This window comes from Balaenoptera ricei, chromosome 6 (assembly GCF_028023285.1).
Source record: "Balaenoptera ricei isolate mBalRic1 chromosome 6, mBalRic1.hap2, whole genome shotgun sequence".
In the NCBI taxonomy this organism is placed as follows: Eukaryota; Metazoa; Chordata; class Mammalia; order Artiodactyla; family Balaenopteridae; genus Balaenoptera; species Balaenoptera ricei.
The window spans coordinates 56,693,461-56,718,059 of record NC_082644.1 but is presented as its reverse complement, the minus strand read 5'-3'; the positions used below and the strand labels follow the sequence as shown (position 1 = coordinate 56,718,059).

General features: G+C 40.0%; 1 protein-coding gene across 4 annotated transcripts in view; it reads right to left on the bottom strand.

Annotated features, from left to right (window-relative positions):
- Positions 1–24,599, bottom strand: part of BNC2 (basonuclin zinc finger protein 2) — a 413,802-nt gene that overhangs the window by 325,321 nt on the left and 63,882 nt on the right. The window contains exon 1 of one of the 4 annotated variants that reach the window (XM_059926413.1): positions 1,429–1,454. The exons of the other annotated variants lie outside the window; for them this stretch is intronic. The gene's annotated coding sequence lies outside the window, so the exon portion shown is untranslated. Of the gene's footprint in view, positions 1–1,428; positions 1,455–24,599 lie in introns of those variants that run through there. 4 annotated transcript variants of the gene reach the window in all.

The following is a 24,599-nucleotide window of genomic DNA, read 5'->3' as shown; positions in this document are numbered from 1 at the left end:
TTCAATATCAACGAAAGGATTTAAGTTAAATTTTGGTCGTCCTGTCAACCTGTCACTCTCAACAAAAAGCCTTTTTACCCCCTCTCTTTTAGTACATGCCCATGCCCATTGCTCACATGGGAACACTTCAGGGAAACATTTTCTGTGTCATAACGTTTCTCACTCTGTTGAGATTTTTCTCCCAACTGCTGACAAGAAAAGAAGACCACACATGTCATACCATCCAAAAAAAAAAAAGAAAATGGTGAGAGAGAACACAGTAATAAAAGAAGAGTCAAAAAAGGCTTTCTAAAAACATTTTAAATTCCAACTCACGGTGACAGACTCAGAGGACAAGAGACTTGTCTCTACAATATAACTGAAGCATCTCCGGCTGAATCAGCTGCCTTTTAACCAAGTCTAAACATGAGAGGCTGAGGTGCTCAGCAGAAACTTCCTGTTCATCTTAGTCTGTACTCTGTTCTTATCAGCTACCGGGCGTTGCTGTAGCCTCACCTTTCACTCACCTACATGCCAAGTAATCCTCTACAAAAGTCCTTTCCTCTTGTGCTTTTTCTAATAGTGTATCCTTCCTATTCAAATACAAAAAATATGCCTGCCAGAAAAGGCCTTATACATCTCCCCCATCTCAGCTACCAGGTAGAAAGAACTTCAAACGCAGAAGTCTAAATTGCCATTCGCTAATAAGTGTAACCACTACTAGTTACATCTGAAAAGGAAACAGAGAATTACACACCGAACTAACCCTGGATCCAATGAATCAAACGCACCCAATTACAGTTTCAATTCCCATTATTTTAAGATTTCTCTCTCACCTCCTCCTTCCTTCTGGGCTCAACCTTATATTCTCGAAGGTTGAGAATACAGACCGTCTCGAAGACTTGACATACAGACCATCACCTGTCCTGTAGCTCTGATTTTCAAAGCCATTTGGAATATCTGTGATTTCAAGATATTTCCTCATCCAACTTCTAAAACCCCCACGGTGATAAAACCTTAAAATAATGCCTCTATTAAAGCTACTTTGAACATTTATTGAAAACAGATAAGCCTTTCTTAATTGAGATATCTGACATCGTGAACCTGTTTAAAAAACACTTTGAGGATTTGTCTGCAGATTTAGGAGGTGAAGGGACAGGAGAAGTCTAGCGGCAATCACTTTTTTTCCTGCAAGCAAACTAAGACTGTAAGAGATTTAAGGAAACTTGTCTTGGCCCAAACAATCCAAGACCCTCGTATAGGACTCCAGGTGCCTTGCCTACTGTTCTTGCTCACACCAGGCTGGAGCTCTGTATCCAGTAACCTTTCCGTATTTTGCCAATAAAGGGTTTTGTTTGCTTTTTAAACAAGTGACAGCTCTACTAAAATATGCTCAGTTATATCTGCCATGTGTACTGGTGTAAACAGAAAAAGACTATAGATAATTACAAAGAGTATGGAGAATCCAAAAATGATTCCTGTGTTCCAATCTCAAAGTATGGTCTCAGCACCAGCAACATCAGCGTCACCTGGAGGCTTGTTAGAAATGCAGATTCTCAGGCCGTATCCATGACCTACAGAATCAGAAAAACTAGGGGTAAGGCCCAGCAGTCTGTGATTAAATGAGATCATCGCGTGACTCAGATGCATGCTCAAGTTTAATAACCCCGGCTCTTGAATATACAATATGATTTACATAGCTTCCTATTAAAACTACTTAAAATGGCTAATGCTCCTTAAGGACATAATTAACTGTCTGTAGGCCAAAAAAAAAAACAGACCTAAAAGGAGGAAAACAATCCAGGATGAAAAATCCCAGTTTAGGAATATCCCAATTTAAGGCAAAAGAAAGCATAAATATGTGTCTTTTGATTGAACTATACAATAAAAACCACTCCACTGATTCTTCTATTTGGAAGAAAGTAAGCACTCTCTTTTAGATTAATAAAATCAGATATTTAAATAAACCCCAATTTTAGATGAGGTGATGGAAAATATAATGGCAACAAATTCATAAATTTAGTCATAAGGATCCATGGCAAAAGGGAAAGAGATGTTAACCAATATGAAGTGATAATTATTCAAAAGTTATAGCTCAGATAGGACAGTAGTATGCACCAAAGTGAAAATATACCATTTTGTCAAGGTAAATGGAGGTGGGGATAGGAAGAAATTAGAAAACTAGCACCAAATTAAGAGCAAAGTACGGACATGAACAGAGAAAGAGTACGTCCTACGGGTGAGAACATTACAAACGATCTGTGAAAAGTTAAGAGGGGCAAGTTTGAACTGGATCTGGCATTAAACCTCAGGGAAATTACTTCAAGAGAACTGTTAACTCAGGAGGTAAAAAGCGTATCAGAATCATCATGACTTCAAAATCAAAGCCAGCACTGTTTATAACGACCAGAAGTTAGATAAAACCTAAACATCCATTCAAAGACGACTGGTGACACTCATCACGGTCCTCCCATACAATGGCCTTCTATGAGGCCATAGAAAATTGTATAACAACCGTGATATTAACAATGAAAAATACCTACATTGGCAAGTAGAGAAAGCAATTAAACATCCAACTTCTTTTTCAAAAACTATGGGCACATATATGTGTATATGCAAAGAATAAAGTCTAGAAAACCATAAACCACAATGACCACAGCAGGTAATTGGATTGCAACTTAATTTTATCTTCTTCTCCCTATTTCTCTATTTCCTGAATTTTCTTGGTTTTTAAATGAACAATAATTATTCACGTAATGAGGAAATCATAAAGATACAGACACGTAAATGTTTTAGGAAAAAAAGGAAATAAATGATAGATTGTCTTTTTATAGGCAGGGACCCAAGGAAGTACTGCTGGTTGGCAGAGGTTTTAAAGCACTAATAAAATTCCAGAGTCTTCACAAAACCAGAATTCAGAAACAAAGCTACGGACTTTAGAAGAAAAAAAAACCCTAAACTACAGGTAATCATCATAATGTATCGATCCCTCTTTTCAGCAAAAAAAAGAGAAGGGGAGGATATCAAATTCACCTAAACCACTACATTCGAGTAATAATCCAAATGAAAAGGACATAGTTTACTGAGCACATATTATGTGCCAGATACATTCACATAATATCTCCTTAACCTTCACAGCAACTTGCAAGGTATCATCTCTATTTTGCAAAAGAGGTTGAAAGGAAACAAGCACGTTTCTGATACACAGTGGACCCCAGAGCTCATGAGATCTTTCTACTTCACCAGGCTCCAAAAGGGGTCCTTAACACCCAGTTCTTGAAGTGATGAAAGCTGAAGTTGAGGGTACCCAGGTAAGAACTTCAGAAAGGACTCCATTATCCTTTGTTAAACACAAAATCAGTACCATAGAATAGGAGGGGTGGGGGAAGGCAGCAGGGGCCTGATGTGAGGCGGCCAGGCAGCCCATGTTAAGGACTTCGGACTCCTGAGAGAAAATGACATTTTTAGAAATGCCCCTTTTTTGCCTGCTTTAGGGGATGGTAGTGGTAATGCAATGGCCAAACAAAAGATGTTGCTTAGATAATTTACCAGACATATGGAGACAAGAGCAGGTTTAAGAAGTATCCAGATGCAGGTAGAACTGACACGATGTACTGATGGATAGGATATTCTTCCTTAGACCAAACAACCATGTGAACTTAATTCTAAACTTATTTACATATTCCTTCACCACTAACAAACTTTGAAGGCATCTCCAATTTGGAATCTTGCAACTTCACTTCTTAGTTTTTGCCTTTGTAATACAAAGCTACCCAAATGCATTTAGACATTATAAAGTATTTGTTCCATCAACTGATAGATGGATAAACAAAAAATGTGACATATACTACATATAATTGAGTACTGTTTGGCAAAAGATGGATGAATCTTTAAAATATAAGTGAAAGGACTTCCCTGGTAGTGCAGTGATTAAGAATCCGCCTGCCAATGCAGGGGACACGGGTTCGAGCCCTGGTCCGGGAAGATCCCACATGCCGCGGAGCAACTAAGCCCGTGCGCCACAATTAATGAGCCTGCGCTCCAGAGCCCGTGAGCCACAACTACTGAGCTTGCATGCCACAACTACTGAAGCCCGCATGCCTAGAGCCCGTGCTCCGCAACAAGAGAAGCCACCACAATGAGAAGCCCACGCACCGCAATGAAGAGTAGCCCCCGCTCGCTGCAACTATAGAGAAAGCCCGCGTGCAGCAACAAAGACCCAACACAGCCAAAAATAAATAAAATAAAAATAAATAAATTTTTAAAAAGATTTAAAAATAAACAAATAAAATATAAGTGAAAGATGGCACAAAATACCACATATATTAAGATTCCATTTGTATGAAATGTCTAGAATAGGCAAATTCATAGAGACAGAAAGTACATCCGTTCTCCACAGTTGCAGGGGATTGGCAGTGTCTGTGTGTGTGTTGGGGGGGGGGGGGGCGTGATAGTTAAAGGGTAGAAATTTCTTTTCAAGGTGATAAAAATGTTCTAAATTTGATTGTGGTGATGGTTACACAACTCCAAATACGCTAAAAACCGCTGAAACAGTAAAAACATCCTAAGTAGGTAAACTGTACAGTATGTGAATTATATCTCAATAAATCCATTATTTTTTAAGTCTTTTTTTTTTTTGAGGGGGTATTTATAGAGTACGATGCTCAAGTCTAAGGTAGACACAGGATGAGCAAATGAAGACAATAGGACTTCAGCACTAAAACAGTACAAAAATCTACAAAATATAAAACCCCCAGTGGTTCCTATTCTTAGCATCTCCTACTTGGTTCTATGCAAAATCTCCCTCTTGACATCTTTAAGAAAAAATGCTGACTTTAGAAACAATTCCGTTTTTCCTTTGGTTCTTAATTCCAGAGGTATTTATCTAATAAGATATATTCTGAATCACAGACCAGAAGTTTATTTAATCATGCAGTTAAAGAACACTCCCTAAAAGAGATTTAATTCCTCTGTTTAAAAAAAAAAAAAATTCTCTGGATAAAACATTTCTAGACATGTGAGTACTCTAAAAAAATTGGATAGAATAGTTTCACATTTTTATCAACATTTAACACTAGTCTTACTTTGCATGTCCAGCCACAATAACATCTATTGTAACTTATGCTTTTACTTGTATGGATATAATGGGAATCATTGCCAAATGTGCTCTTCAAGCAGGTGTCTTGGAAACCACTGGTCTAAATGCCAAAGATCTAAAGATTTAAGCCCTCATGTCCTCAGAGCTGTAATGCTTTTCAGGGGTGTTGGTGATAAACGAGCAGTTCATATCTACAAAAAAAGCAGGGGCATGGAAGAAAGGAAATACCTTTTTATTACCCTAGGGGAATAATCATAGACTTAATCAAAAGTTTAAATACGAATACATTCTATCACAACAACATTTAAAATTGCCAAAAGTTAGAAACCTACATTTCCAATAATAGGGGTTCTATAAATAAATAACGGTTCGTGTCAGAATACTATACGGCCATTAAAAATGCATGTTTTACAAGTAACCCAAAGGTATGAAGGACCACTAATGTGACTTTTGCAAAATATCAGTTGCAAAATAGCATATTCAGTATCATTTCAATTTTATAAAATTAAAGATGCATACGAAAAAATCTGAAATGAGAGTTACAAAATGACAAGTAAGGTTATCTCTAGGTAATGTTTATGAATGATTTTTCATTTTTGGTAGTTACATATAATTCAAATTTTCTAAAATAATTATTTCTGTTATAAGGGATGGGGACTCATACAGTAAGTTTGTAATCATTTCTCATCTCCTCATCAAAGTAAACTGCAAAAGAAAAATGTTCTGATCCAAAATGAGAGAGTTCTGGTGATCTGAGTTTTGGTTGTCTAAAGTTTTAACATACTAGTCCCTCTACCGTGCCGAGTTCTCTCTTTACTCTGGGCTTTTATCAGAGCTGTTCCCTGTTTTTAGTCACTCTTCCTAGACCACTTCATCTGGCTAACTTAGAAGAGTAAAGAGGCAGAGATGCCACTTCCTCCAGGGCGTCTCTGGCACTCACTCCTCCTGTGTGTGCTGATGGAACCCTGGGCTTAGGGCTCGAGGGCATTTATCACATGGTACCATGGTTGCCTGGTTTCATATTTTTCTCCCCTACTACACTCTAAGGTACTTTGAGCGCAAGAAAAGAAATGTTTCTGTTTTGTTCAGCATTACACCTGCTATAGTTCATAGCACATCATATAAATTTGATAAATATTTTGGAAAAAAATGAATTTATGTATTAATGGATGAATAAAGAAGTAAACAGTCTGTCAGAGAAGTGAAGCACGCCTAATTCTTAGAAGCCTTTTCTCTGCAGTAAACCAGGGGTGTGTGTTTCATGTAATGGAAACATCAGAGTGTAGTCAGTTAGTACTTTAAGCAAAAGACAGATCTTATGTGGCTCCTGCTTTCAGAGTCCAAAAATCTGAAAAGCATGAGTCAAGTCGAAAGTTAAATATATCCAATCACAGGGTATTAAATATGTTAATATCTTAAATACCCAACTTGCAAATAAACAGAGATAAGGCACAATTAAAAGAAACAAAATAGGGCTTCCCTGGTGGCACAGTGGTTACGAATCCGCCTGCCAATGCATGGGACACAGGTTCAATCCCTGGTCCAGGAAGAGCCCACATGCTACGAAGCAACTAAGCCGGTGCGCCACAACTACTGAGCCTGTGCTCTAGAGCCCATGAGCCACAACTACTGAGCCCGCGTGCCACAACCACTGAAGTCCACGCACCTAGAGCCCATGCTCCACAACAAGAGAAGCCACCGCAATGAGAAGCCCATGTACCACAATTAAGAGTCGCCCCCACTCACCGCAACCAGAGAAAAGCCCGTGCACAGCAACAAAGACCCAATGCAGCCAAAAACAAAATAAATAAATTTATTTTTTAAAAAAACAAAATAGAATTATACCATATTTCCTGAACTTGGTTCCTAAAGATCAGATTCAGAAGTTGCTTTTATTCATAAGCTTGGAAAAAGTAAATAAAACATTCTGCACATTGCTCACCATAAATCTTAACTTATCATTGAAAGTAAATCTAAACACAAACATAACCCGAAAACCTCCTCTAACCCCACAAATACTCAGACAATCAAAATCTGATTTCTAGGACAGCAGTTTTACTATCTGAGTACAATATTTACACAGAAGAGATAAATTATGCAAATCACAATGATTTATGCTTGTTATATCTAAGCTTACTCTTGGTATATTACAAGGTTCAAGAGTCTACAAATTTACTCAAAACTCAGGTTGTCTAATGAAACAATTATACCATTTAGGACACTTTTAATACTGATTTAGATTTAAGATCTACTTGGTAAGGTTGATCAAAGCTTCAAACACTATGCACTGCTTTACATTATCTACTTAGCACTTGATTGTAATAGCTATACAACAAATTCAAATTAAAAATTAATTCACAAATTAAACCCCTACTTATTTAAACCACTACTATATTCACCTTCCTTCCATGTTATCTAGAAATGTCTTTTAAAAGTAATTCAAATGAAATATCACTGCTGTTTTTAAAACTAGAGCAATCACTACTAATCTTAGTTATGCAACTGCCCAATTAGCCATGAGTAAATTTTCAAAAGTAAATTTTCCATATATAAATTTTAAAATTCATTTAAAATTTTTAAAGGTTTCTTGACAGATATATTAAAGCACTGGAAGATTTTTTTAATAATTAAAAATTTCAAACACAAAGGGATTAGTACACCTCAACTAATAGTGGAAGAGCATCCGATTTCCTTTTTCTAGTGAGTTTGACAAAAAAATCAAAATTTTTGGTTAAAACAAGAAAAAAAAATCCTATGCAAAGAATGGAGGAGAGCATCACAGGAATAAGAAACAAATGTGATTATCTTTTCAGTCCAGCTCCGGGTGTGGTAGGGAAGACAGGTAATTAGGGTTTAGCGTGCCTGGCAGGGTGCTTGTGCAGTTCTCTGTAATCGTCTAGGGCTACTTTCTTCACTAAGTACTTAACACCTACCACTACTAAAAATAAGACAAAGCACTTTCAAAAATTTTTAAATCTAGTCTGGAGTATCATACAACCATACAAATAACTGTCCTACAAGGCACAAAGCATTAAGTGCCTTAAGAAAAAGACTGCAGAAAAGGAGGCATACCCAGGAACTGATATGGCTAAAACACAATATAAAAAGTGTCAAGGAGAGACTGAGGTGGAAAGATATGCTGGTCTCCTCTGAAGGAGGACCCTGAATATGGAAGTAAGGGCTTGTCCCTGAATAGAGAAGTAAGGGCTTATTCTGATCAGAGAGCCTGCAATGAATGAAGTTTGGGGGCTGAGTAGTGACAACGAGATGTTTTTAAAAGCCTCCAATCCCAAGGAGTAGAGTGTCCTGGAGGGAGCTTGAAGGTGAACTGACCAGTTACTGCAGCCAGCTTGTGGTATGGCAGTGAGACTGAAAAGGAGCCAAAGAGTGATTGTTCACTTTATAAACCATCTCTCCCATCCAACTCAACAGTAGTCATGAGACTTTTTTTTTTTTTTTTTAAAGGAGGGAGGGGATAGTTCCAAGAGACAATGCACACTAAAACAGTCAACTTCCAGGTTGTGGCAAATGATGGGAGTGGGAAGAAAACAGGATGAAAAAGATCACTCGGGTGTTCAGGCCTGTGAGACCAGAAGAATGACGGTCACTCCTAGAGGTGGAGTAAGGTTTGTGTGTGTGTGTGCTTGTGCTACAAAGCATTTCACAGAGACAGCTTTCTGGTGTATTTTTTGAAAAGGGAATGTGCTTGCACATTAGAGATGAAGAACTAGAACCTTAAACTCACCTTTGCCAAACCCAACTCTCCTCTAGTTAAGGTTAACCTGTGCCAGCTGCAACGTAGGACTAGACTACCCAAGCCCTAAGATATCTCTCCAGCAACGTTTCTTGTTGAGGCCTTCACCTCCTGATTGACACGATGGATGAGCAGCTGCTCTGCGTTTTCAGAGGCCAGAATTAGAAAAACTGAAAGAAGTTACACTGCAGCTGGAAGGCCAGAGAAAGTAACTGGATCAGGTGACTAATTCAGGTGATAGAAGCTCTTGCTATGTATTTCTTGAAAGGAACAACTCAAGGAGATGCAGGTGAGGTAAGGTCTAAAGCTTACACACTTTGGGGGACCCTCTTTAAGAGAGAGCATGCAAAAACACATGCACCCTTTACAAAAAGAAATGACCTTGAGAACACATTTGCTGGGGCCCTTCCCAGGGCTTTGGAGGAAAAGTCTCCTCTGTGCACAAGCCCCACATTCAGAAGAACTGCAGAGCTCAAGGGCCACCTGAGGGCAATCTCAGGAATCCCAGACAAGAAGAAGCAAACTTTCCTGGACGGCACAAAAAGAGTTAAAATTACCCAAGAAAACATAGGCAAAAAGAGATGAGAGGCTTAGACTCACTGATTACTCTTATAAGGATCTCATTTGACAAGGGTAAAATACAAAGAAAGCGTGTGCCAGTTTTTACAGAAAACATATGGGAACTTACCTGGGGAAATTTGCTTTCTCTTAACAGAACAAGGAGTCTTTTCAGGTATTTTAAGTTGAAATTGAGACGGGCATTTTTAATTACAGTAAATGTGGAGAAAGAGTAAGCCACAGGAGAATGGTGACCATAATGCGTTAACATTCAACTTCATTCCTGGGTTGGGTGGATGGAAGAGACTAGAACAGGAGCTATATTTTTACATACAAGAACCCACTATACAAGGAAGGAGAGAAGGAAGGGAGGGAATAAAGGAGAAAAGGAAGAAAGAATAGAGAAAAAACAGAAGAAAAACATCAGTCTCTCGACTTGAATAAGCCTACAAGAGGCACTTTTCTTTAAAGAAAGGTTACAAATGTCACAGACAATCAACTTATCCCCCAAATTTTGGCTCCTCAAAATAAAATTACAAAAAGTATGACATGTAAACTGTCAAGGCAAGAGCGTCCTTTTCTGTCCCAGATGCCCTGTGTACTCAAGTTTCCACGGGGCAAGTTTATCAGCACTGTGTCTTAGCTCTGAACCCCAAATGCAGACAGTGAGATGCCCTGCACTGAAAATGGAGGGGGTGAGCTCTGGTGGGTACAGGTGGGGCAGGAGAATCAAAATCACAACAGTCAGCACCCCAGTGAAGGTCTTTGATCTGTACCACAATAACGTGAATCCCACAATAGTCCTAGCTCCTCCCCCACCCCAAAATGCAACTCTCACCCAGCTGGTCGGGCATCTTCTTCTCTCCCCAAATGTTAACGGGAAGAGACTGGAAAGAGCACAAGATCGGACAATGACCAAACACGACAGGCTGGAGAACAGTAACAGTGATTCCAGGCTCTCTTGGGAATAATAAAGTGACAGAGGGGACAGGAAGAGAGCCAGTTAGTACATTCCCAGACAAGAGAGAGCTGAGGCCAAGGAAAAGGAAGGAATTAAGCACAAATTTTGCCAGTCTGCCTATGTCAGCAAAGTTATTCTTCATTAATATGAAACTGACAAGCAACTGAGACAAAGGTACAAAATGTGCAAGAATGGGAAGAGCCCTGGGCAGGGGGAAACTAGTTCTGTCTCCATCATCGTCTGTGATCTTCAGTGAGTCACCTCAGAGCCTTCTCTAGACTCCATCTCTCTTAACTGTGAAATGAAACAATTCCCAGAGCTGGCATTCTAGAACTTTAAAGACCTAATGGTGTAGATAGAAGAGTACGGACTCTGGAGCCAGACTACCTGGGTGTGAATTCAAGCTCTGCCAGTCTGTCTGACTTTGGGAAAGCTACTTGACCTCTCTGTACCTCAGTTTCCCTATCTGTGAGACACAAGAGAAATACTCTACCACACGGAGCTGCCTGAGGATGAAATGCTCTGTTAGCTGTAATTACAGATGTGGTCTAATTTTGTAGCCAGTACCTTTTGGGTATAAGCAGTTGTGTGGTGAATCATCTTTCTGAAAAGTTCTTCCTCAGAGGGGCAAACACTCTACCCATCACTTTTCAGGGTGCTTCCCTTCCTAGGCCAGAGATAAGCATTATTAATCAAGCACAGAATTCTCCCATTAGCCTGAACGCAGGCCTTGGAATCCTCACTGAATCAAAGCATACCCAGAAAGGGAGTCTGCCATATCTTAAATATGGCTAATATTATGTTCTTTCATCACTGCTTCCACCCCATATGGTTCAAACGGGTTCAAATGTATTAATAGCATCCTCAAAAAAACACAGTTCAAGAGAACCCCTTTTGGTGAAAAGGATCTTTACAAAAGAGAGTCCCCAGCCGGTAGGCTAGATGGTGACTATTGAACTCTGACCTCTAGCTCCATGAACCAAGCAAACCATAGCTTCTCTAGAGACATTTACACTGCCATTTATGGAAAGCAATGGGCAACCAAAGATGAACTGAGTTACCTAATACTACTACATGAACAGCACATTCTTCATGTTACAGTTCAGAGCACAAAGCAAGGCCTTGGGACCAAACTCCTGATGATGTGGTGGGATGAAGGAAAAAAGGAGCCCTTTAACTAAGCAAGGTCAGCACTTAGCAAGTTTGACCCAGGCAAAGCTCAGAGGATAAGGAAGGAGATAAGGCAACACCTTCACGTGCGCACACCCTGCTGGGCTCCACCTCAGGATTATCCCACACTAACCCCCTCAACTCGGCCGACATGCAGGGTCTCCTCTTCCCTACCTGCCTTTGCTCCTGTGTTACTACCTGTATCAGGTAGCTGGGTTAGGACTGATTCTACCTCCTATATACTTCTTAAACCAAGCCCTGCCTCTGCAACTCCCCTCCATCAGCACCTGGCTAAATTACAGGGAAAGCCTCTGGTCTCCCTCCTCTCAAATCCACCCTCCCATCAAATCTCACAGATAATTCTCCTGCTTAAAACCCAAAGGCTTTTTTTTTTTTTAAACATTCAACAACAAGGATGAATCTCAAAAGTATTATGCTAAGTGAGAGAAGCAAGACTTAAAAGGTTACATACTAGATGATTACATTTATATCACATTCTGGAAAAGTCAAAATTATAAGGACAGAAAACAGGTTAGGGACCTGCCCTGGTGGCGCAGTGGTTAAGAATCTGCCTGCCAATGCCGGGGAACACGGGTTTGATCCCTGGTAGGAAGATCCCACATGCCGCGGAGCAACTAAGCCCGCGAGCCACAATTACTAAAGCCCACGCACCTAGAGCCGTGAGCCACAACAAAGAAAAGCCACCGCAGTGAGAAGCCCGCACACCGCAATGAAGACCCAATGTAGCCAAAAATTTTTTTTAATAATAAATAAAATTTAAAAAAAAAATAAAAGAAAAAGAAAACAGGTCAGTGGTTGCCAGGGGCTGGGGGCGGAAGGAGGGGTTCATCACTCAGGAGCACTGAGGCGTGGTGTAAATGGCTCCTCATCTTGACTGTGGGGGTGGTTACAGGGCGTAGATCAAACACACTAAATGATACATTAAAATGGGTCAGTTTCACTGTGTATAAATTATACCTTAATTTAAAAGAAATTACAGAGAAATCCTAAGGGTTTCCCAATGCCTACAGGATTGCTGATCTGTCCCCTATATCTTGCTTTCCACATTGCAGCAACAATCAACTTTTCAAAATGTCCTGTGCTCTCCGTGCAGAAATTTCTTACCACTGTCTGGCTCTTAAAACACAGCTTTTCCATATTAACTACTGAGTCCTCCAGGCTGTCTCCCTGCTCTCCCAACCCTCACGCTCCCAGGCTAATAAGTTAGATGCCCTTCCTCTAGGCTCTTACAATGTCTGGTATCTCCCTATCACTGTATTCAAAGAAATGTATTATACATATTACTGATAACTGCATCTGTTGTGATATAATGATCTTGTCTCTCATTGATCAATTGAAATGTGGATTCTTCGAGAAAAAGAACTACTTTTTATTCACATGTGTGTATGCAGCCTGGTACTTGGCAGACACTCAATACATCTATGTTGGAATGATGTTTCATAAGGCATCACTGTATCATTGCATCCCCACCACTTACAAGAGTGCCCACTTGGCTTAATAAATACTGGCAGCTCTTGCCTTGCACAGTAATACGAGACCGTAAACATGACCGTGCAAGCTGAAACCATGCAGAGCGATCTTAATAATCAATAGAAAAATTATAGTTTTTCTATGACCTTTAACATTTTTTTGTCAAAAACATTAAAAATCAGTTATATAGGGATAAGAAGATGAACGAAGTAAAACATTCATTTAGTACACTGTAATTTAAAACATTAGAAACTTTGAGAATTAAAGTGTTTTATTTAAAATAACATATCAAGAGCAGTCTGAATAGTTTGAACAGTGCTGCCTTCTTCTCAATGTATAATTTAAAATACCAAATGAGCATCTTTTGTATACCTTGGTGAATTGGCATACTCCTGTCTAAGTGTGGATTAGCTTCCAACATTTTATCCTTTGTGTTTTCATTGTCCTGCAGTATCTCTGAGGAGTTTTCTTTAATATAAAGTTTTCTGCCAGCATCCTTTGCTCTGTTACGTTTTCATCCTTGTTGTCACAATCACATTCCTAATTTACAAGAGCAAGTTCCTTTTCACTGAACTCATCCTGCTACATACATAGAGGCTCTAGAACAGTGGCATGGTTTACACTCCTGTAGTCAGCTACTTTTCCTATAACTTTATTTATGAATGGCTCAAATTTCACTTCCAGTGTTAGCACTTTTAATTTCTTTGCCGCACTATGCAGCACTTTTATCTTTGTCCACCAATTCCCTCTCTGAATTATCCATTTTCATAAAATGTTACAAATTTAGGGCTTCCCTGGTGGCGCAGTAGTTGGGAATCTGCCTGCCAACGCAGGGGACACGGGTTCAAGCCCTGGCCCGGGGAGATCCCACATGCCGTGGAGCGGCTAAGCCCGTGCACCGCAACTACTGAGCCTGCGCTCTAGAGCCTGCAAGCCACAACTACTGAGCCCGTGCGCCACAACTACTGAAGCCCGTGCACCTAGAGCCCGTGCTCTGCAACAAGAGAAGCCACCGCAATGAGAAGCCCACGCACCGCAACGAAGAGTAGCCCCTGCTCACCGCAACTAGAGAAAGCCCGCGCCCAGCAACAACGACCCAACACAGCCAAAAATAAAAACAAATAAATAAATAAATTTATTTTTTTTAAAAAAGTTACAAATTTATCTCTGAGAGACAAGGAGGCAACACAGCTACACCTTTTGCTGTCTGTTCATGAACCAAATAACAGGATGTGCTGGTTGTACTTTAATACAATTACTCACTGTTAATGTAACATAATAACATATTTAAACTGTGTTGTTGGGGGGCAGTATTATTTAATTAACCATAATAACTGAAAACTGTGCATATTGGAACCATGCAAAGTGAGAAATATCTTTGTTTAGCAAATAAATAAGTAACTTTAGAATGAATGAACTGACTCACCACTGGGACAGATTTAAGGAATAGGAATTGATGCCCTTCTAATTTATAACATCACAAAAACAGGGCAACTTCCTCAAGACCCAATTCACACTGAAGTATAACAAATTATATCTAGCTATCACTAGTAACAATACTATCACTAGTAACAAAGTTACATTCTAACACTGTGCCCTATAATATAGGGCTAATAATACTTCCTCTTCCACCGGGTGGTTCTGAGAGCCAAAGGAGAAACAGATTTTAAAGAGTACTTTGAACAATTCAACCAGATACTATCCTATCAACTATACATTTAGTAGGCATCAGGCACTACTGTATGAGCTTTTCATAAATCTTCTCATAAGAATTCTCATGACACAAGAGAATTCTCATGGTACAACAGAAGTACCAGTATAGTCTCCATTTCACAGAAGAATACTGAAGCATAGGGAAGTCATATAATGTGTCCAAGGGCATGCAGAGTAAACTTTGAGGCTAGTATTTGAACTCAAAAGGTGTAACCCCACAGGTCAAGTTCTTTAAAACTTCTTCGCTGACTTGTCTACTTTCCTTAGAAAGTACAAGGACATGGTCACTGAAAGGGTTTTAAAACACTGACTCCTAGAAATTGGGCAAACCTGATTCAGTATGACTCAGAGTAACCAGTTAGTTTTACTTGAACATTTTCAGGTTTTTGGCAAAAGGTCAAAGATGGACAATGTCCAGAGAACCAAGGAGCTAAGAAGACCATTCCCAGCCTACAGAAGGAGCCAAAAAAGTAGGGGAGGGGGGGTCCAAAAATATTCAATTATTTTATGCTAGTAAGTATAAATACCAGAAAAGAACCAACTAAGAAATAAAATTCACTTTTCAAGAATAGGGAAAGGAATTATTTATCATGACTGTATAAAAAAGGAACAGTGCTATAAAAACAAGATACAGGGACTTCGCTGGTGGCACAGTGATTGGGAATCCACCTGCCAATGCAGGGGACACAGGTTCGAGCCCTGGTCCAGGAGGATCCCACATGCCATGGAGCAACTAAGCCCGTGTGCCACAACTACTGAGCCTGCACTCTAGAGCCCGAGAGCCACAACTACTGAGGGCCGCGCGCCTGGAGCCCGTGCTCCGCAACAAGAGAAGCCACCACAATGAGAAGCCCATGCACCACAACGAAGAGTAGTGCTCACTTGCCTCAACTAGAGAAAGCCCGCACACAGCAACAAAGACCCAACTCAGCCAAAAACAAAAACAAAAACAAGATACATAGAGCCAACAAAAGTCATCAACGTTTTCAGTACCACTGACCCTGAAAGGTAACAACACCGCTTGCTGAGGTCTGATGTCACAAGGAACTCCATATGGAACAGGAACATGAGAGCCTAATAAGGATGCACGATATGAAAGCAATGGGATTGGTTAACTAAAATAAGTAGATTCCTCTCTAAATATAATCAACTCATAAGGACACATTTAGAACATTTGTATCTCATTAGGGGTATTAAGTGAGAAATATTCTCAATACCAAGCAGTCCTAATGATAGTTCATCTTAGCAAAGAAAGTAAGTTTTCTTTACTAAAAGGGAAAATATACTGCAAGGAATAGCTTAAATATCATAAAAGAATTTTCAACGAAGTCAGACACCAACACAAACCTTATAGGCCAAAGAAACACCAACTAAAAACTGAATAACCTTGCGAGAGAATGTATTTTTAGACTATTTCTTTCTCTTATTACCAATCTTAACAATCCAAAGCAGAAATAAGTTGCCTAAGCAAACAGTACCCAATTTACAAACAACAGAAACAAAATGAACTGATACAAACCAAACTCAAACATGTTTGTCCCATCACACCTTTCACCAAGGTACCACCTGTGGTGAAAACAAGATGGCCCACAAGATGACTTCACCGGCAGCAGTGCACTTGCTTTGGGAAGGGTCAGTTCTAGTTTCCCACCAAAAAGAGGTACTTGCCTCTCATGTCTTGAGACAGAAACTACTTTAAATCAGGGGTCCCCGACATCCGGACCGCTACCGGTCCGTGGCCTGTTAGGAACCGGGCCGCACAGCAGGAGGTGAGCAGCGGGCAAGCGAGTGAAGCTTCATCTGCCGCGCTCCCCATCACTCGCATTACCGCCTGAACCATCGCTCGCATTACCACTTGAACCATCCCCAGCCCCTCCATCCCACACCCCCAATCCATGGAAAAACTGACTTCCACAAAACTGGTCCCTGGTGCCAAAAAGGTTGGGGACCACTGATTTAAATGATATACAGTGAGATTTAAGTTATAGATTACAAGAACTACTTTCCAAATTGAAGGGAAAATACTAGAAGGGGCATGATAAAAGTATAAATATCTTATGAGATAGAAATGAGGTTGGCCTCAGGTGATTAAAAAATCCAGTTTAGGGCTTCCCTGGTGGCACAGTGGTTGACACTCTGCCTGCTAGTGCAGGGGACACGGGTTCGAGCCCTGGTCTGGGAAGATCCCACATGCCGCGGAGCAACTAGGCCCGTGAGCCACAGTTGCTGAGCCTGCGCGTCTGGGGCCTGTGCTCCGCAACAGGAGAGGCCACGATAGTGGGAGGCCCGCGCACCGCGATGAAGAGTGGCCCCCGCTCACCGCAGCTAGAGGGAGCCCTCGCACAGAAACGAAGACCCAACACAGCCAAAAATAAATAAATTAAAAAAAAAAAAAATCCAGTTTATAAGAGCTTAACCAATTAGCTCTCTCACAGAACAAGTATTCAGAAGTAGCAGCCCTGGGCTAGGTGTCAAGGACACCAGCTCTGCCTTTCCTGTTGCCATGCTCATCCCCATGTCTGCTCGGTGCCTCACTAAGCATCACTGACAAACTCCAAGCAGGAATCTGTTTTTCATTCCAGATGGGTAACTTTCACTCCCCTTGTCCAGAGGACTTCCTCTTACAAATTACTGGCCAGAACTTAGTCACATGCCTGCTATCAGACCAATCACTGCTAAGGGGGATGAAATTATCATGACTTGAGATTTTATATTAATCATGAGCTATCTTGGATCCTTGCTAAGATTAAGGGCTTTGCTGTTCCCATTTCCCATGCCCGAAGAAAGAGGTAGAATGGGTTTTAGGGTAGGCATCAGAATTTAATTCAATTATTGTAAAAGATCCATATGACAACTGTGAAATAGTTCACATGACTGTCTAGAGCTGGGTCCCTGTAAGTTTAGAGAACGCTCCACCACTACACAAACAGGGGCACCAGAGTGCAATGAACTATTTCACTGGTTTGGTGAATAAGAGCCACTAAAGCAAAGTAGCTTTTAAAAAGCACAATTTCTCAGCCAACAGCATGAATCAGAAGAAACTGTTTCAGTTATGTTCAATTTTCCGCTTCCCAAAATGATCTAGTTGAGCAATCCTATCCAACCTCACCTCTCTACTCAGGCTCTGCTTAGGGAATGAGGGGGTGGAAAAAACACACGTGGTTAGATGTGGCGATCACTCCATTTTTGGTTTTTTAAATATTAGCTGTCCTTGGGACTTCCCTGGCAGTCCAGTGGTTAAGACTTCGCCTTCCAATGCAGGGGGCGCAGGTTCGATCCCTAGTCGGGGAGCTAAGATCCCACATGCCTCGGGGCCAAAAAACCAAAACATTAAACAGAAGCAATATTGTAACAAATTCAATAAAGACATTAAAAATGGTCTGCACATCAAAAAAAAAAAAAAATCTCAAAAGAAAATTAGCTGTCCTTTTTCATTTAGGCAATTTTTCCCTTCCTAGAAAAGCAGTCAAGGTCAAATTACAGATTACCTGATTAAAAAATTACCCCCATGCAAGGTATCTTCCTAGAGTTAGGTTTTCAGTTACAGGCTTATGATGAAGGAAAATTCAACTACTACCTTGAAATACTCAGAATGGGACCCACTTTGAAGACGTGAGCCATTCCTTCTCTATCTTTACAGACAGCATTCAGTCTAAAATTGGAATCATTAGGCTGACCCCCTTCAAAGAATGAATGCAAATTTACAAAGTTTTTCTTATTTTTAAGCTCACCTGCATCCTATACTCCTCTCCAAACACATCTCACCTTTTCTATCACTGTGCTATTGGGTTGTTCTTTCCACCTTAACAGCTGCTTTGCCAATTAATGCTATCATTTCTGTCATTCAAATTCTATCAGTTGAAATTCAAGGTCTATCTCAAATGTCTCCTTTCCTCCATGGCCAAGACTTTGAACCATACTTCACAGGGCTTCTTCACTGTCCAGCTCCTAACCTCCTGGAGGCTTGCACTCCAAGAAAGATGCAATGTTCTATAAATGTCCCCAGAAGTAAAGAGACCAAAAGAATAAAGGACTACAGCTGAAAACAGGGCCACCTCCTGCATCTTTCCTCAATTTTGTTTTCCTTTAGAGCAGTGCAGGTGGAAAAGAATCAGCAAAAGAAGCAGGAAGGTGCTAGAGAAGATGGTAAGGACTGTACATCTGACGGACTTCTCTATACTCCAGAGATGTCTGATCTGTACGCATCACACACAACAGAACAGACACAAACAAATGATGACTGCTAATTCTGGCCTTTTTTTCTCCTTAAACACACTCCAGAAGTCACTGCAATACCGGAAACATTTGGGAGACTGAGCCATCTGATGACAATTACAGGAATCCTGGAAGGGAAAAGAATGCTCGGGGCAGGCCAGACGGCCATGCAATTACAAACCCTACCTCAGCCCCAGAGTCCTCGTCACACCCTCCGCATCACTGCCAGGGGCTAGTGGATGGTGAGGCTCTTACTCAGCGTTCCCAGGCTGATATGCTCACACACACTGCTCCAGAGAGCGCATCACAATTTTGGTTTGCTCGGTTTTCTCACCCTTTGAAGTAAGACACTTCATGATTGTCATGAGTTTGGTTCCCCAGGATGTGAGACTTACAGAAACCAAGACTTTTACAGTAAAAAGATGATTAAAAAGGCAAACCACCGAAAATGTTAGTATGAAACTAAAACTTTTTTCCAAGTTCCTTTATTCCCCAAACTGATCCTTGTGGAATTTGGGGAAGTAAGGGTAATGGCTGGGAGGAGAAAAGGACTAGCATTTATTGAGCACCTACAAGAGCAAGCCACTTTCAGAATTAAGAAACCTTGCCAAGGAGATGGCATCCCCTATTTAACCAGAACTAAGGCTCAGAGAAGCAACTTCCCCAATCCGGAAACTCTTAAATGAAGACAACGGGGTGGAAACCCAAGCCCACCTGATTCCAGAGTCCGCACTCTTTCTCCTAAGCTACACTGCCTGCGAGACAGCAAGTACATCAAACACAGAGTTAAACTAGTATGACACAGGATGGCATTAAACAAACACTATCCTACCAAGACACAACTGACAATTTCTTTCTTCTTAAAATAGTTTATACAAAGTATAAGTGAGTTGCAGGTAATTCAAAGAAAGTTTAAAAATTATTTGTAAAAATTTTTAAAACATATTTGTTATTAATCAACATATTTGTTATTAATCTACCCAGAGAATAGATAACACTATTATTACTCATTTGTATATTTCCTTCCAGTATTTCTTCTTCATGTATATACCTTTTTATATGCCACAAAGTTGGGGTCATACTATTTATAGCTTTGCAGCCATTTCTTTTCAACTAACATATTGTGAATATACTCCCATGTCATAAAAAATTCCTCAAAAGTCTGATCTTTTAAACAATTATGTCAGAATAGATTTCATAACTAAAGTCTTCCAACGTAATGCCCTGTGCTGACAGGATTAGGAAACTTAAATGCTTGAAATATTACATATTCCATGTAGATGGCTAAGGAAACAAAGTAGTACAGGAGACTGCTGAACAATGAACCATGGTTCCAGGGAATCCCTGCTGTTTCAGGAGGGTGTACTTGGACAGAATCACATTTGACAAATCTTTTTATGTTAGAAATATAATCAACCCATAAATACACACAAAATACACAAAATTCAAAATTAGGATTGCAAATTATCATTCAGTTATCTTCTACCAATGCTTTCCGTGGGTGTTTATGGAAGTCAAGTGTCAAACCTTGTGCAATTTTCTTTAAATAGAGCCATAAGTTGAGTACTTGCTTCAGTTTGTTAGCAAAAGGTGGGGTTCCCCAACCTGGCACACACCAAAGAACTGCTTGACAATCTTACACAACATGGTGGTGGTGGTAACGAGAAAAATAATAAAAAGTAAAAATGATAATAACAATGATGGTGGCTTTCATTTGTTAAGTCTTTTTCTGCATCAGTCACTGTTCCTAACCCTCAGTTTAGATTTTTTAAAATTTAATTCTCTCTAAATCCCATAAGGTAGCTACTAGTCTTATCCCCATAAACTTGAAGTCAGAAAACTTGAGTTCAAGTCCACTCATGGTGCTAATGAGCTGGAAATGGTTTCATCTCTCTAGTTACACAATTTTTTCATTACATAATAGAAGGGTTGAGGCTGAGAGCATTGTAGAGTAAATATGCTCTCAAGTACTATGGATTTGACAATCACCTGAAAATATACACAGAATATACACATGCCCCTCCAGACCCACGGCAAACACATATCACTCAATAATCATGTCACTAAATGTCCTATGGACAATCATTTCCAACACACAAGAAAGTTATTAACAATCAACAACGTGCTTACCTGGTAAGTGTCACAAAAGTCCAAAAGCTAAAGCTTGCCAATTCTAGAAATGTGAACCCCAAGATAAGCTAAATCTGTCAATATCTAGCTGAAAACTCTTGAGGAACTGGGGTTTCTTGCTACCCCAAAAGCTGGCTGAGCTTAACAGTCATATGTCCCCACCAACAGTTGCCCAGGACAACCAAAGCAAAAGGGTACAACCCAAGTCTGCCAGGGTGGGGCATGAAAATCCATGCCAAGTCCTAGGAAGGGAAGAAGGGCTATCCCACCGAAGAGAAGACTGCCTCCAGAAGGAAAGTGTGGTATAACCATGGTGGAGGGAGGGAAGAGTCCAAATCCTGATTTTCAGCTGGCCTTGCTTCTGTGCATTAAGTTAATGTTTTAGCTCAGTGAAAGTAATTACCAGCCAGGCTCTGCAATCCATCAATTCACCCTGGGCATTCCTGCTGATTTCTTTGGTCTCTAGGACCCAAGAATCCCTTTTGTTGAAGCAAAGTTTGGTTGTTACTAGTTTCTCTCTTTTAATTCTAAATTTCTGCCAAGTAATTAGGAAAAGAAAATGAATAACTATCTTTGAGTTTTTTAATGGAAGCTATGGGGGTTAGAGTAGGCACAGCCTCTCACAAAAACAAGATTAAAATCATACATCTTTGACCTCCCCTCTTCCAAGGAGAATGGACAAACGCAGTTTGGCTCTAGGCTGTGAAGTCAGGGATTTGATCCAAATCACCTCCACTGAAATTTAGGTAGTTTGCCAAAAGTAGCCTAGTCAATAAATAAAACATACACGGATTTGGGATTTGCAAAATACTTTCATATAACCCCACAATGATCCTAATGGAAGGTGTTATTAGTATCTCCATTTTACAGATGAAGATAACAAAGTTCAGAGGTTGAAAATACTAGCCCCAAGATCACACTTAAAAAGTAACAAAGCAGTCTTCTGAGTCCAAACACTAGCATTCCATGTAGTTTTTCCAAGTGACTATAACATGATACAGTTCAAAGAATTTCCTCCAACTCGAAGTAACATTCAAAACTACACTAAGGACTGTATGAATTACAAGGGAATCCTAAGTGCATCCACCCGGCAGGCAGGTACTCATTTTATGCTATTTTATATGGCATTCTCCACTAACCTATACAGACATGATAGAGGAAATTCTGAAATTACCCACACAATTCTCCCCACCACCCTGTAAACCCATTTCCACTGCACAAATATAGAATGGGTGTTACAAAATAAAAATAGGCCCACAGAACATACACATGGGAGGTAGAAGGCAAAGAAGCACGTGGCAGTAACAGCAACAATGGCGAGCCCTTTCTGCCATTTAAGCTATAAACCCAACTGCTTCCTTTGGTCACCAGCAAACCCCCATGAGAAGGTGGTCTGCACCTGTATGTACCAATTCAAATGGCAGGTGGCTCTGAAAGCTATACCATCATCAACAGGGCTTTGTTTTTTTATTGTCCAGAACCAAGGTTCCAGGGTCTGCCATTAGAATGGGTAATGTTTGACTCCTTAGGCATATCAAAATCTGCTAAAATGTGTATATTTTTTTTCTTTTTTCTGATTCTACAAGCAATATACTCTAGCTATAGAAAATCTCAAAAGTGTAGAAAGCATAAGGAAGCAGAAATTAGTCACAATCCCAGCACCCAGAGGCAACGACTCATGACATTTCCTTCTAGTTTTTTAGGTTTTTTTTTTCTTTCTTCCTGACAGCTAAACTATTTGAAATATCCTCTTCTACAGACAAAGAAACTAATTCTTTTGGGGAGGAACAAGAAAGGAAGTAGAGCCTAGAAAAAATTAATTCCACTGTATTTATGAATAAATTCAAATTTCTTGAGTAAAATCTCAATTGATAGCTATAGCAAAAATACTTTAAATCCTCTGGTAAAGCTCAGTAAGGTCACCATCTAACTCCTCCCAGTGTTACACCCAGAAGAAACAATAATCTATAATGATCACCAAGAAGTTCTCTTGTGAGAATGCTTTGTTTTTCAGAACTTTATTTCCCAAAATCCTGTTTTTGCATTGAAACTACTAACCCTATTATCCTGATGGAGTTCAGAACACCAAGATAAAGCACCCTGGCATGCTGAACATTTTAAGCTGAAGGAGTTTGAGAAAATGGCAGAAGCTGGAAGGACTTCCCCTCGTCCTTCTTCCCTGGAACAGGCCATAAAACCCTCATAATGCCGGGTGCCCTCCCTATACCCAGAGGAAAGGAACATCTTATCTCCGAACACAAAGGGATGCAGAAAAGAATCCTCACAAACAAGACTTGCTAGGTTTCCCCCAACTCACTACAATTTCCTTCTCCTCCTTAACCTACCACATCCCTCCACAACTGTGTACTCTTCAAAAACCTAGCATAAAATACTCAGGTCTGTTTCTTTGGGTCTTCATTTTCTTATGAAGGTTCCCATGTCCCGTAAAGCTTATACTAAATACATTTGTATGCTTTTCTCCTGTTTAAAAACAAAAATCTATACATCTCCAGATACGTCTTTGTCAGTTTAATTTTCAGACCCAGCCAGAGACCCTAAGAGGGTGGAGGAAAACATTCCTCCCCTACAATCCTATCAGTGACAAAAAGGACTTCAGCTCACCCACAGAAGAAACTCTGCAGAGAGGCACAAAGGGTCCTGCTTTTTCTCAAAATCATACTTCTAGAGGATACTAAGGAAATATCATTTAAATAGGGGTGTGTGTGTGTGGGGGGGTAATGCCTTTTTGGCACATGCATGTAAAAGGAGCACAGCTTCTGGCTTCTAATTGGAAATGGATAGCTCACAAGTAATGCCAATCGTGTCTAACAAAGTTGACAGCAATCTGCTTTTCGTGTTGAAAAAAGAGACTTAAATGGAACCAGTGACCTTTGTAATGCTAAGAGCCTTTGGAATATAAATCTATTTTGCAGCAATTTCATTGATCATGTATTTCTAAGGTACCTATTTAAGAGGGGCTCAGATAGGAAAAGTACTTTTGCAGCAGTTACCACTAGGTAAATACGAGTTTTAAATAACCTTGGGTGCAACAGACCTGGAATTTTATTCCCCACAGCCTAGTGGTTGTAAATGCTCTGTGACCCTCTTAAGCACTGCCAACATCAACATCTGGTACCTGGCACAAAGGAAATAGATTCTAAAAGGTTTTTTTAAAAAACCTTTCATTTTCATCATGTGCTTTAAGTATGTTTCTAAGATAGTTCTCTTTCTCCTCTTTCTGACACAGAAAAAAAAGTAAGACGCTTTTCTCTCAGGCAGCTGTGTATTGTTTTAGAAGCAGAAGAGGAAAATAACTGCCAAAAATCGAGCTGTGCCTAATGTCTTCTCATCTTCCCCCAAAATAAGTTATATTCAATATAATAGAGCCCTAAGACCTGACTCGATGAAAGAAAACCCAAAAATGATTGTAATTCTCTCCCCACAAACATATACCACTTGTAAAACTGACTTCAAAATCCATGGCATTCTACGCAATTCTATTTTTCTCTGATTTTTTCCTTCGTACTATA